At 41.4% G+C, this 10641-nt stretch overlaps 1 long non-coding RNA gene across 2 annotated transcripts; it reads left to right on the top strand.

The window, feature by feature from the left end:
- The first annotated feature begins 1453 nt into the window (after nt 1-1453).
- LOC146391693 (uncharacterized) lies at nt 1454-10387 on the top strand. 2 transcript variants are annotated; one of them, XR_014799951.1, is made up of 4 exons: nt 1454-1715; nt 4404-4539; nt 7809-7887; nt 10234-10387. It is a non-coding gene; the product is annotated as an uncharacterized LOC146391693 (long non-coding RNA). The 2 variants fall into 2 exon arrangements; XR_014799950.1 differs by lacking the exon at nt 10234-10387 and having other exon boundaries at nt 1462-1715; nt 7809-8604.
- Nucleotides 10388-10641: the final 254 nt, after the last annotated feature.

The raw sequence follows: 10641 nt of genomic DNA, 5'->3' as shown, positions 1-10641 counted from the left end.
AATTTCAGCCAGTTTATCTTAATACATTAACTTATTCTTGTGTACACAGTAATTCATAAATAAATAATGTATATTATCAATAAAGATTGATCTAAACAGTTTAACTGCTATGTACAGATAAAGGTTGCACAGCTTTAAAACATTTGCTATCCAGCAAATATCAGTCAAACTCAACACAAAAGGTAACATAACAATGGTTCAAATTGTTTGGACCGGTGATCCAAATCAACTGGTGTTGGTCAAACAGATGTGTGGTAGACTTACTTTGAAGGAGCTGCTACCGACAAACCAGCAAATAAACACCAAATATTTCATCTGTGACATTTGTGAGGTTTCCTCAAACACACTCCGTCAGTCTTGTTGCTGTTGAACGACAAACTATTTAAAAATGTCGCGGGTTTACCTGGTCATATTCTCATTCACGGGGCGATCGCCAAAACAAAAGCAAACAATTAACACCACGCCGATGCTGTTCACAGGACAGCAAGAGTAACGATCAGGAGCATCTTGTCTTCGTTATCGTTCCCCTCGTACGTGTTATTACTGCGATTTCAGCGTTTTCGCTTCACAACTAAAGTGTGCAGTTTACTTTGTGTGCACTCAAATGGAGACGAGTCAATTAGCGCCACCTGTGGTCAAGTGCCATAGCCTACAGCCAGATTAACTTGTGACACACATCTGAGCCACGTTTGAATTCCTGTTTCATGCACAATACATTTGTAACTTTTAATTTTTTCTGTTTTTGTGTCTTGCAAATAAACCTTTAAAGTGATTGAAATGATGTTATGTATTTATTTTTGGCCTATATCTACGGTGGCCCTGAGAGGCCAAACGGACTGCAACTTAAGAAAACACCAGCAATAAAAAAAAACGCTGCAAAAGCACAAAAAACACAACTGAAATAGGAAAAAAGAAAACACAAGTAGGAAAAAAGAAAACTGAAGTGTTTCTAGGGAGACAATAGTAATTAGTAATAAACAGCCAGTGTGACTAAGTGGAGCTTGTGAGAGTGAGTGGATTGAAGAAAGTGAGGGACTCAGATGTGTCAGTTGGTTTGTCTTTGTTTATGAGTGTGGAGGAGAGTTAGATTGGGTTGGTTTTAAAGCTAAGTTAAGAATATTCTGAATTTCAATTCAATTTTATTTATATAGCACCAAATCACAACAACAGTCGCCTCAAGGCGCTTTATATTGTACAGTTTAATTTCCAAAACTTGCATATGATCTTCAGTTTGCAGCTGGACTATCACATAGCAGCTGGAGCAGTCTCAAATGGAGGCCAGTCCACTGCTGCCACCTGTGGCCAAGTGCCATAGCCTACTACTAGATGAACTTGTGACACACATCTGCAGTAGAGGCTGAGTGGCTGCTCTCACACCTGGAGCATCCAAATCGACCCACAAACACGTTGAAAGATGCAATGCCATCAATGTGGATTGTCAAGACTGAGAGACCTCTTCCCTCTGACCCCTCCCCAAACCCTCAAACCCTCCTACCCACCTCGACATACAAACTCTGTGTGGCTTCACGTGTTCTGTTGATGTTTACATGATCGAAATAACTTGAACACAAACACAAACAAACAAAGAGGAAGACCGCACCGGAAGGAAACAACTACAAGTCCCAGCATCCTCTGTGTTTAGGGAGCAGCAGTGAAAGTGAAAGTATTGAGCCTCCGTTCAGAGCAGCAGGAGGAGGAAGGTGGAGCTGAGGCAGGTGAGTGTTTACATGAATATGTTTCTTCTTATGACATAAAATAATTCCACGCTGTTCGTGTCTGTGGGTGAAATGTGAGGCCGGTCGGCTCCTCTGAGCGCTGGTTTCCTGTAAGTAGAGGAAGTGAGTTTAGCTGAGCCTCCGTTTAGTGTGAGAGAGCAGGAGGAGAGTGAGAGCTGTGCTGAGGCAGGGTGAGTGTTAACACCGCTCTGACATTACTGTGTCTCTGTGGCGGGAACAACAGGCTCCGTCAGTGGAGGCAAAAATAATCAGACTTTGGTTTTTCAAAGGAAACAACTTTATGTCGGAAGTTCCCGCACGCTCATTGGATAACGATGTGTCAATCTCGAGCTATTAGCCAATGAGCGTGCGGATTCACAGAAAGACCCGCCTTCATCACGGGACTTTAAAAACTACAATTGCGACAGAAATTCCGTGAGTGGCAAGGGTGTAGATTTGGTTGTGGCATTGGTGGGGACGGATGATTCAACCATCGACCCCTGCCCCGTTTCTTATTTTTTCCTTTTTGTTTTTGCTTCTTGATAAAAAGAGGAGAAATATACTTGCCTACATGTGCTATTCTACATGCTTTTAAACCGTTTAAAATTACAATTCATAGTTTTATATGTGAATTATATAATGTTAAATTACTATTAAACAAATGACTGACTAAGTATTTCAGGCTTTAGTTTACTTCAGCCATATTCCATATAAATCAGGTATCATACAAAAGTAAAAATAGCTTCAAATACAGTCAAGACAATAAAAGAATATGACTTTAAGGACTTAACAACATTACTTCAGCTATAGTACACCAACATCTCTGATACATTAGCACTAAGGGAACACTGAATGATCTGGTGGGTTTTGTCCATAAAACTACTCATCTAAGATTACCACAAAGTAAATGATCTCTCAGCAACATTATGCAACATTTTAGGCACTACTGCCCTCTATCAGATCAGTGAGCTGGGATGTTTAACTCTAAACATGAACTACTGTTACAGCAACAGATATGGACTACATGCCCACACAACAAACACATGCCTGCTCCTCTCGTTAGCTGAAATGAACTGCTGGCATATTTGTTTTACATCTATACTGTCCAGTCTCTCCTGGTGGACATGGAATCACATTATTCGTGGTTACATACAATTTTAGACTGATGTGGACCAAGCCTAGCACCTACTTGCCAACCTTGAGACCTCAGAATTAGGGAGAAAGGGGCTGGGGGGGGAATACATGTACATATATATACAAAAAACTTGAAACTTACAGTGTTTATTTATCGGATAAAATAAGTTAAATGTCACTGTTATTATTGTCCAGCCGGAAACAGGCCGGGGGTGTCCAACTTCAGAGGCTGCGTCCACCTGAGGACGCGGCCTTAGTGGTCTAAGTGGGCCGGGTCCTCCGAAAGCCGGGTAGACCGGAAATGAGCGACTGTGAAATTGGACGGTCTAGCCTTCAGAATTACGTCACCTGCCGTCTGTTCCTTGCTGTCTAAAATATAACCGGACGCTGGCGTAGATGGTCGAATAAACTGCTGTTTTCACACAGCAGTTTATTCAGCTGTGTGAGAACCCGGCATAGCCTGTAACGTTATTGTGACGGACACATTATATGAGTGAACTTGACTTTAAGTGACTTACAGGTTTCTTTGAAAAACAATTTCTTATATCCAGGTTCTTCCTTTGCGCTGCCATCCTCCTCTCCTCCTCGCAGCGCAGGTTTGCCGCTGCTGAAACTAAACAGAGCTCCCTGAAAGGCTCAGCCAATCACATTGGCCATATTTGTCACATGACGTAGGACTCCAGTAGAGAACGTAATTTAACTTTTTCTGCTCCGCTCGCTGAATGAGACGCTGACAGATCGTTTTTTTCTTACTATCGGGTTTGTTTTTCTTTACTCGAAGAGATCAAATTATTGGTGGGGACAATTCAATAATCGCTGGATATTGGTGGGGACACGTCCCTTCCGTCCATGCCAAATCTACGCCCTTGGTGAGTGGAGTTCAGGGTGACGTTATGAAACTGTGACGTTTGAGCCACTTCCTGTTCTCAGTCCCAGCGTCCTGATCACCGAGGTTTCTGTTGCTCTGATATCTGATATTGATTATATTGGTAAACAGGCTGTAGCATAAACATCAGGTCTGCTCTGAAAACTGGCTTTATTTTTTCAAAGTAAGGGAATATCTGTGGTCTGATACCGCGGGCTCATGGGCTAAGGACTTGGATTGACAAGTCAAGCGCAGATGATTGTGTTGTTTCTTATAAAGGCTTGTGTGTGTGTGCCTTCCTGTGTGTGTCCTTGTGTCAGTGGAACTGAATCAGTGTGTTAGAGAAAGTGCTCCTCTGCTGTGCCGTCATCGTGTGGATGCTTCTTTTAAAGCTGGAACTCATGTCTTTATGATCTGCTTCATTTCATTGAACCTTTATTTCTAACCATGAAGTCCCTTTGAGGTTACAGCCTCCTGGTTAGGTTTAGGCTGTTATTGTGCTTCAGGCTGAAATATGAGGAGTAAGGAGTGGGGCTGGTTAGCCCTCATGACCCTCACCATAACACATACGTCACAGGACAGTGTTTACCACAGAAACTCCATGAAATGATCAATGAGAACTTTAGAAACCCGTCAGTGTGATGCTTCCAGTACAACAGCACCTCTGAGTGTGTGTGTTTGCCTCCCAGACTAACTCCACCCTGACATCAAGAAGATGGAGGAAGAGGATGGAGCAGGATCTGCAGCATCCAGCTGTGTGTCTGTGAGGAGTGACCGGTCCAAAGAAAACCCTCCAAGGTTCAGTAATGAATCTGCAGCAACAATGTAAGAGAGCTGCTGACTCATTTATTCAGTGTAAATAATGATTTTTGATGCAATGGGAGAAGAAAAATGACAAAAACAGTTTTAAAAATAAGGATTAAAATATTAAAAACTATGTTTTTGAGTTTCCTGATGTAGTACAAAAATATATGAACATAACTGTATATAGGACAGATATTTTACGGTTCTTTTAGGCAGCACCAAAAAACAAAAAGACTATTTTTAAGCTGTCTGAGGTAGTGAGTCAACATGTCACACTGGGTCAAAGGTCAGGGAGTAAAAGTGTGTTTTAAAGGAGGTTTAAAAGCAGCGAGTGAAGGAGCCTGTCGAGGTAAATCGTTCCATAACTGATCAAATTGAGTTGGTGGACCTCTGTGTGAAATCAAGCATCTGGTTCACAGAGAGGATAACCCTCAAATGGGCTGTACAACATTATATAGGGAGACAAAAACAGAGATTATCGTAGCCATCGCTCTCTCGCATGGACGTGGCAGTCTTGCTGTCTGCTGCGAATCCTCCCCGTACCTCCGTGACCTCGTCTGGTATCTGCTCCCTCCTCTGTAAGAGACAGTAAAGGAAAACACGTCTCTGCCTAGTCTTGAAAATCTAATCTTATCATCCATTGTTCTTCTAGGGCCTCTTCTTCTTGTGGCCTCAGCTAACTGCTAATATTTAAATGGCTAACATTAACATTAACATTTTTTTTCAAAAACTTACTCAAGTAAACGTAACGGAGTAAATGTAACTCGTTACTACCCACCTCTGGACTTGACTGCGGTAGTTTGTAACCAAAGATCATCACACTGCCCCTCTGATTGTCTCCCCCCAACTACTCTTTCAAGGATTGTCAGGTTGGAGATATAATTAGCTAAGACAGCTGGGTCTAGGGATGCTTTTTAAGTAAAGGTTTAACTACAGCCAGCTAGGGATGGGTACCGTTTAGATTTGAAAACCTGCTAAATCAGAATCAGTTGCTGATGATGGCTTTTTTCTTTTACATCAATCACGTATAATCTTAACTCAAAGTGAACATAGACTTGATTGAAGTAACTCAGATTCAAAATGCTAATTCAATCAACTCTGAGTTTATGGCTAGACTCAGTTTGTTGGCCCTGCACCTTAAAACTATTCCCTGTTTGTCCCTCATGTTTTTTGGATATTGTTTTCACATCTTATGTCACGGCTAGCGGGGCGAGCCATGTTGAATTTAATAAAGGACCCAAGATGCCGACATTGCTGTGACGTGAGTGAGCTGTATTGAAATGGTGAAGTGCAGTGGAGATGGCCTGTGCAGAAGCTAAGATAACCTCTACTGAAAAAACTAAAAAACTAACCTGAAACCTTAAACGGAGACACGGGGAGACAACACAGACGAACCAGCAACAAGCAGGAGAAAACAAAGGGCTCATATACACAAAAGAGCAATCAGGGAATGAGAAAAGGGAGACACAGCAGGATTCATTGGACATAACCAGACAAGGGGAAGCAAAAGTAGACACACTAACATAGGACATGGCACTGTCAAAATAAAACAGGAAGTGAACACAGAGACACAATACTAACACAGTACAGAGGGAACACAGAAACCAAAACCTCAGAACTAGAAAATCTTAATCAGAATGAAATTGTAACAAAAGACAATAACAATCAAAACAAAACTACTGAGTCCACAGACTCGGGACATACATCGGCTCAAACTGTGGTCATAAATATTTTGTACTTGTAAATCAGACTGTGTAGTTGTGAACTGAGTTTTGTAACATTGTAAAACAAAATATCTGGAAAGTTTATGTTTTTGCGTTCATTGATTTGTGTGTGTAAAAATGTAATAAATGTAAGAAACATTAGAACTACTTTTGCTGACACAAAGTTTGGCGAGCACTGCAAGTTGTCCCTTTAAACCAGTCACTGATATAAAGAGAGCACCTTGTTCCAGGGCATCTGAGCATGGAGGGAAAGTATGGGCAGAAATCTGTGCCATCAGAAACTGAATTTGAATTGCTCAGATTGAATCTGAATTGTAACTTGAATAAATGCTTTTGAAAACTGAATTTGAATTAGTCTAATTTGAAATTGAATTTATGGTTTGAAAATGATCATCACTAAATTGAAATTGAATTTTATATTTTGAAAATGAATTGATTTGCTTTGAAACTGCATTTTATCCTTTAAAAATTATTAGTGCATTAATTCATTAGTGCAGTAATGCTGCACTAATGAATTAGACTAACTATTCACTTTAGCTAAAGTTATTAAGTCAGCTAAAGAGTTGGGATGCTGTGTAAGACATAAATAAAGCTAAAATACAAAGGTTTGGGAAACGTTTTGCATGTTTCCCTACTGCAGGGGTCTCTGCAAGCATACAGAGGGGGTACTCTGAGAGGGTACAAGATGACAACTTTGGAATTCTACTAGAAACAGTCGATCATATTTGTTTGTCAAAGCTGAATTCAGGGCAAACTAAGCTAAATTAGCCTTTTTAGCTAACAGCTACAATAAGCATAAAAGTTACTGTACGGCTATCATTTGTTAACATGACGCTTGTTCTTGTACATGTAATACATTTATTACCAACCTGAGAGTTCATCCGCTGGTCATTCGACATGACGAATGACTTCTGAAGTCTTAATTCAGCTCAAGACGCTGTAGATTCCTGTCAGTAACACTTTCGGTCCGCTAGTAAAACGTAGTTCTATTAATCTGCGCTTGAACCGGAACCGGATGTAAGTTCCAAAAAACTGAACTTTGGAACTGAAATTGAATTGTAGAACTGAAACTGAATGGTGAGAAGTGAAACTGAAATTATTCGAGAGCTGAATTTTTAAAGGATAAAATGCAGTTTCAAAATATAAAATTCAATTTCAATTTAGTGATGATCATTTTCAAACCATAAATTCAATTTCAAATTAGACTAATTCAAATTCAGTTTTCAAAAGCATTTATTCAAGTTAGAATTCAGATTCAATCTGAGCAATTCAAATTCAAATTTAACTTATTCAAATTCAGTTTCTGATGGCACAGATTTCTGCCCATAGGAAAGCTTTACGCAGGAGATGGTAAGAGCTGTTGGGACTAAAGAAACTGAGCAGAAAACTACAGACATCTGGAAACTGAGATGTTAATTCTCAGTGGGATCACCAGGACTAGCAAAGCTTCACCATGACAGTCATCTGATTGACTGAACCCATCCAAACATCACTTCATGGACCTTTAGCTTGTGTCTGTGTGTGGACAGACATAACATGAGCTAATTATACATTACTCCTCCACAGAGTGGACCAGCAGAGAGCAGAGGTTTCCACTGGTCAGTCTGCACAGCAACATCAAACACACCTGGACTCTGTGGTTATGGTTTGTAGTACTACGTTTACATTTGTTCTTTTCAGTCACCTCTATGCTGCACTTTGTGGACCAGAGGATTGTCAGTGTGTCCAACATAAATCAGAGTTTGGGCTCCATGATTTCAGTCAGATTGGGGTGACTGTAGCTCAGGAGGGGAGCAGGTCAGCTACTAGTCAGAAGGTTTGTGAATCAAACCCTGGCTGGCAAATGTACTGGGTAACGTACTAAACCCAAGCTGCCCTCTGGGTAACCATTCAGTTACACGAGCTTGGACCCAGAGAAGGTGCTGTTGGTGTTTTTGGACGGCGTTTGTACAACGTTTAAAGTCTCTAAAATCTTGTTGGGCTTGAATAAAAAGTATGCATATGTTATTAAAAAATCAATTACATTCTTCAGCTTCAGATTCTGATGTGCTGTCTGTCTACTTTTATGTAATTCAGGTCTAATGGCTGGTTTGCATTGTGGAAATCGGGTTAGAGTTAGAAAGGAAGACATTTATTCAGGTGGCAAGTTCGACATATCTGTACAAACCTTTAGATGCATGAACTTCTGAAGAGGCTCATACCACAAGAGTAAAACCAGGCCAGATGGGACAGCCCCGCACAGAAATGTGCTATCTGTGTATGGGTTTCTTGCTGAAACAGAGAGAGCAGGACTAAGTGTCTGCAGTTGTTCTCCGTGAACAAACAGACTGACCAGAGTAACTCTGCATTGCTTACCTACACTGCACCTCCTACAACCTTTAGTGTCAGGAATCTTTACAGATATGGCAAACTTTCTGTGGCCAACAGAGAATATCCAGGTCAGAACAAGCAGACAAAATTGGGTTTACAGTATCCTCCTTCCTCAAAATCAGGTGGTAGCATCATACATCACATAATTAATACTGCTGCACCTACAGCTCCTGTTTCCCTGCATCTGTGATGGCGTGTCGTACCTGAGACTGATCCGCTCAGTGAGGCGGTTGGTGCTGAGCGACAGTCTGCTGTGTTTCTTGTGCAGATGTCCTTTCTGTTCAAACAGAGCTGGCAGGCTGTGCGAGTAAAGCTGGGCCGACTTCCCTGCAGGATGGAGCCTTTTTAGAGCAGCATATTATCGAGTGGACACAATGTTCTCCGTTTGTGTCACGCTGTTTGTTACCTGATACGGACATCAGCACATTGTTCATAACATATAGCCATATACATCGCTGAGGGAGGAGCTGTGGGGAAAAGACAAGCAGTTCACTGAGACTTCAAACATCCAGCTTCAGTCATCAGACTGTTCCAGAAACACCATTTCCTGGTTTTCAGTGCTCCTCCTTTCATCAGGAGCTGCACTCCTTACTCAGGTTTTTCAGGGTGATGCGATTAATGACTTGCACTTTTCTGTTATTACTTGCATTTTTACACAATGCTCTTCTACTCTGACTGACACTTTCAACTACCAGCTTGACCGCGCATCACTCTTTCCTACCTCAAAACGACCAGTTACACATGTCTGCATGAATTCTGCACGCACGTTTGCACTACAAGCTGCACACAAACACGTGCACACATCCATGATTTACTCCAAACCTAACCTTCAGCGTTTTTTAACTTCCAACCCCTTCAGTGGAAACATCGGGAGAAGTTTGCCAGTGTGGGATTATAATATTATTTTATGCCATGTTAGACCCCTAATTAAAGATTGTGAATTATTATGTAGTTTTAGTTTGCATTATTCTCCTGAATTAGAAGAAGGTGATAACTATTGCATTTGTTAAACTGATTTGCATTACATTAGACTGCTGATTTATTGTGAATGAATGATATTGTTTTATGATGCATTATACTGCTGAGTTATAAGAAATACTGTTCGCAGAAAGTCATCGCCTTATTTGTCTGATTACAAGAGAACAGAACATACTGGAGAGGTTTTCTGCCCCATCTCAGCAGGAGCAGATAAACAGGGAGCCAAGGTCGTAGCTTAGGCGCCGTGTGAGAGAAAGAATGTGAATGTTTAGGCTTTTATGATTAGGTGGGGGCCACTAGAGGCTATAAGAGTTTGATCGATGCTCCACCATTTTGAGATCTGATGCTGTCTGCGTACGGTGTCCATCTCCCACGCGTGTGATCATTAAAATCATCGTTTGACTCAACCCGGCCGGACCAGTGTTGTTATTTTGGTTTTTCCTCTTGTATCCATCCCCAATATTTGAATCCGTAACACCATCAAACTCCTCGTTGGAGGGGAGAGGGAGGGTGTGGCGTGGGTGTGGTCTCTGGCCAGCTGCAGAGGAGGGAAGACGCAGTGAGGTCCCGGGGTGGTGCAGGGGCGGGGTGAACAGGTGTGCTGGGGATCTGTCAGTGATTGTCTCTCTTTATATGTTGGCAGTGACAGTCGGAGGAGGAGAGCGGACGTGACAGAAGTGAGAGAGAGCGGGAGTGTCTGTGTCCCAGTGCAAAACCACAGTATTAAATAAAAGTTCTGCTGTCGTAATATTCGCTCCGGCTTATGTTTCTTGGGTCCAGCGTTACAGATGGGAAACAGGAGGACAAAGGAGGGCGGGAACAACTGAGCTTTAGTGCTTTTTTTTTCAGCTGTGCAATATTTGCAATATTGTTTTATATTCGACCTTTTTTGTGGGGCAAATAATATTGACACCAGTCATTTTGAGTTTTTCTGAAATGATTCTGTTGTTGTGTACAAAATATTAAAAAAATTAAGCTATAGGGAAATCCTCTGGTTGAAAATCCTGTTTAAAAAAGCACTTGGGACAATTGTGTTGGTGACAGCTTTTGT

The sequence above is a fragment of the Perissodus microlepis genome, chromosome 3 (assembly GCF_051167445.1).
Source record: "Perissodus microlepis isolate ML-2025 ecotype Zambia chromosome 3, ASM5116744v1, whole genome shotgun sequence".
Taxonomy (NCBI): Eukaryota; Metazoa; Chordata; class Actinopteri; order Cichliformes; family Cichlidae; genus Perissodus; species Perissodus microlepis.
This window is presented reverse-complemented; position numbering and strand designations above follow the sequence as displayed.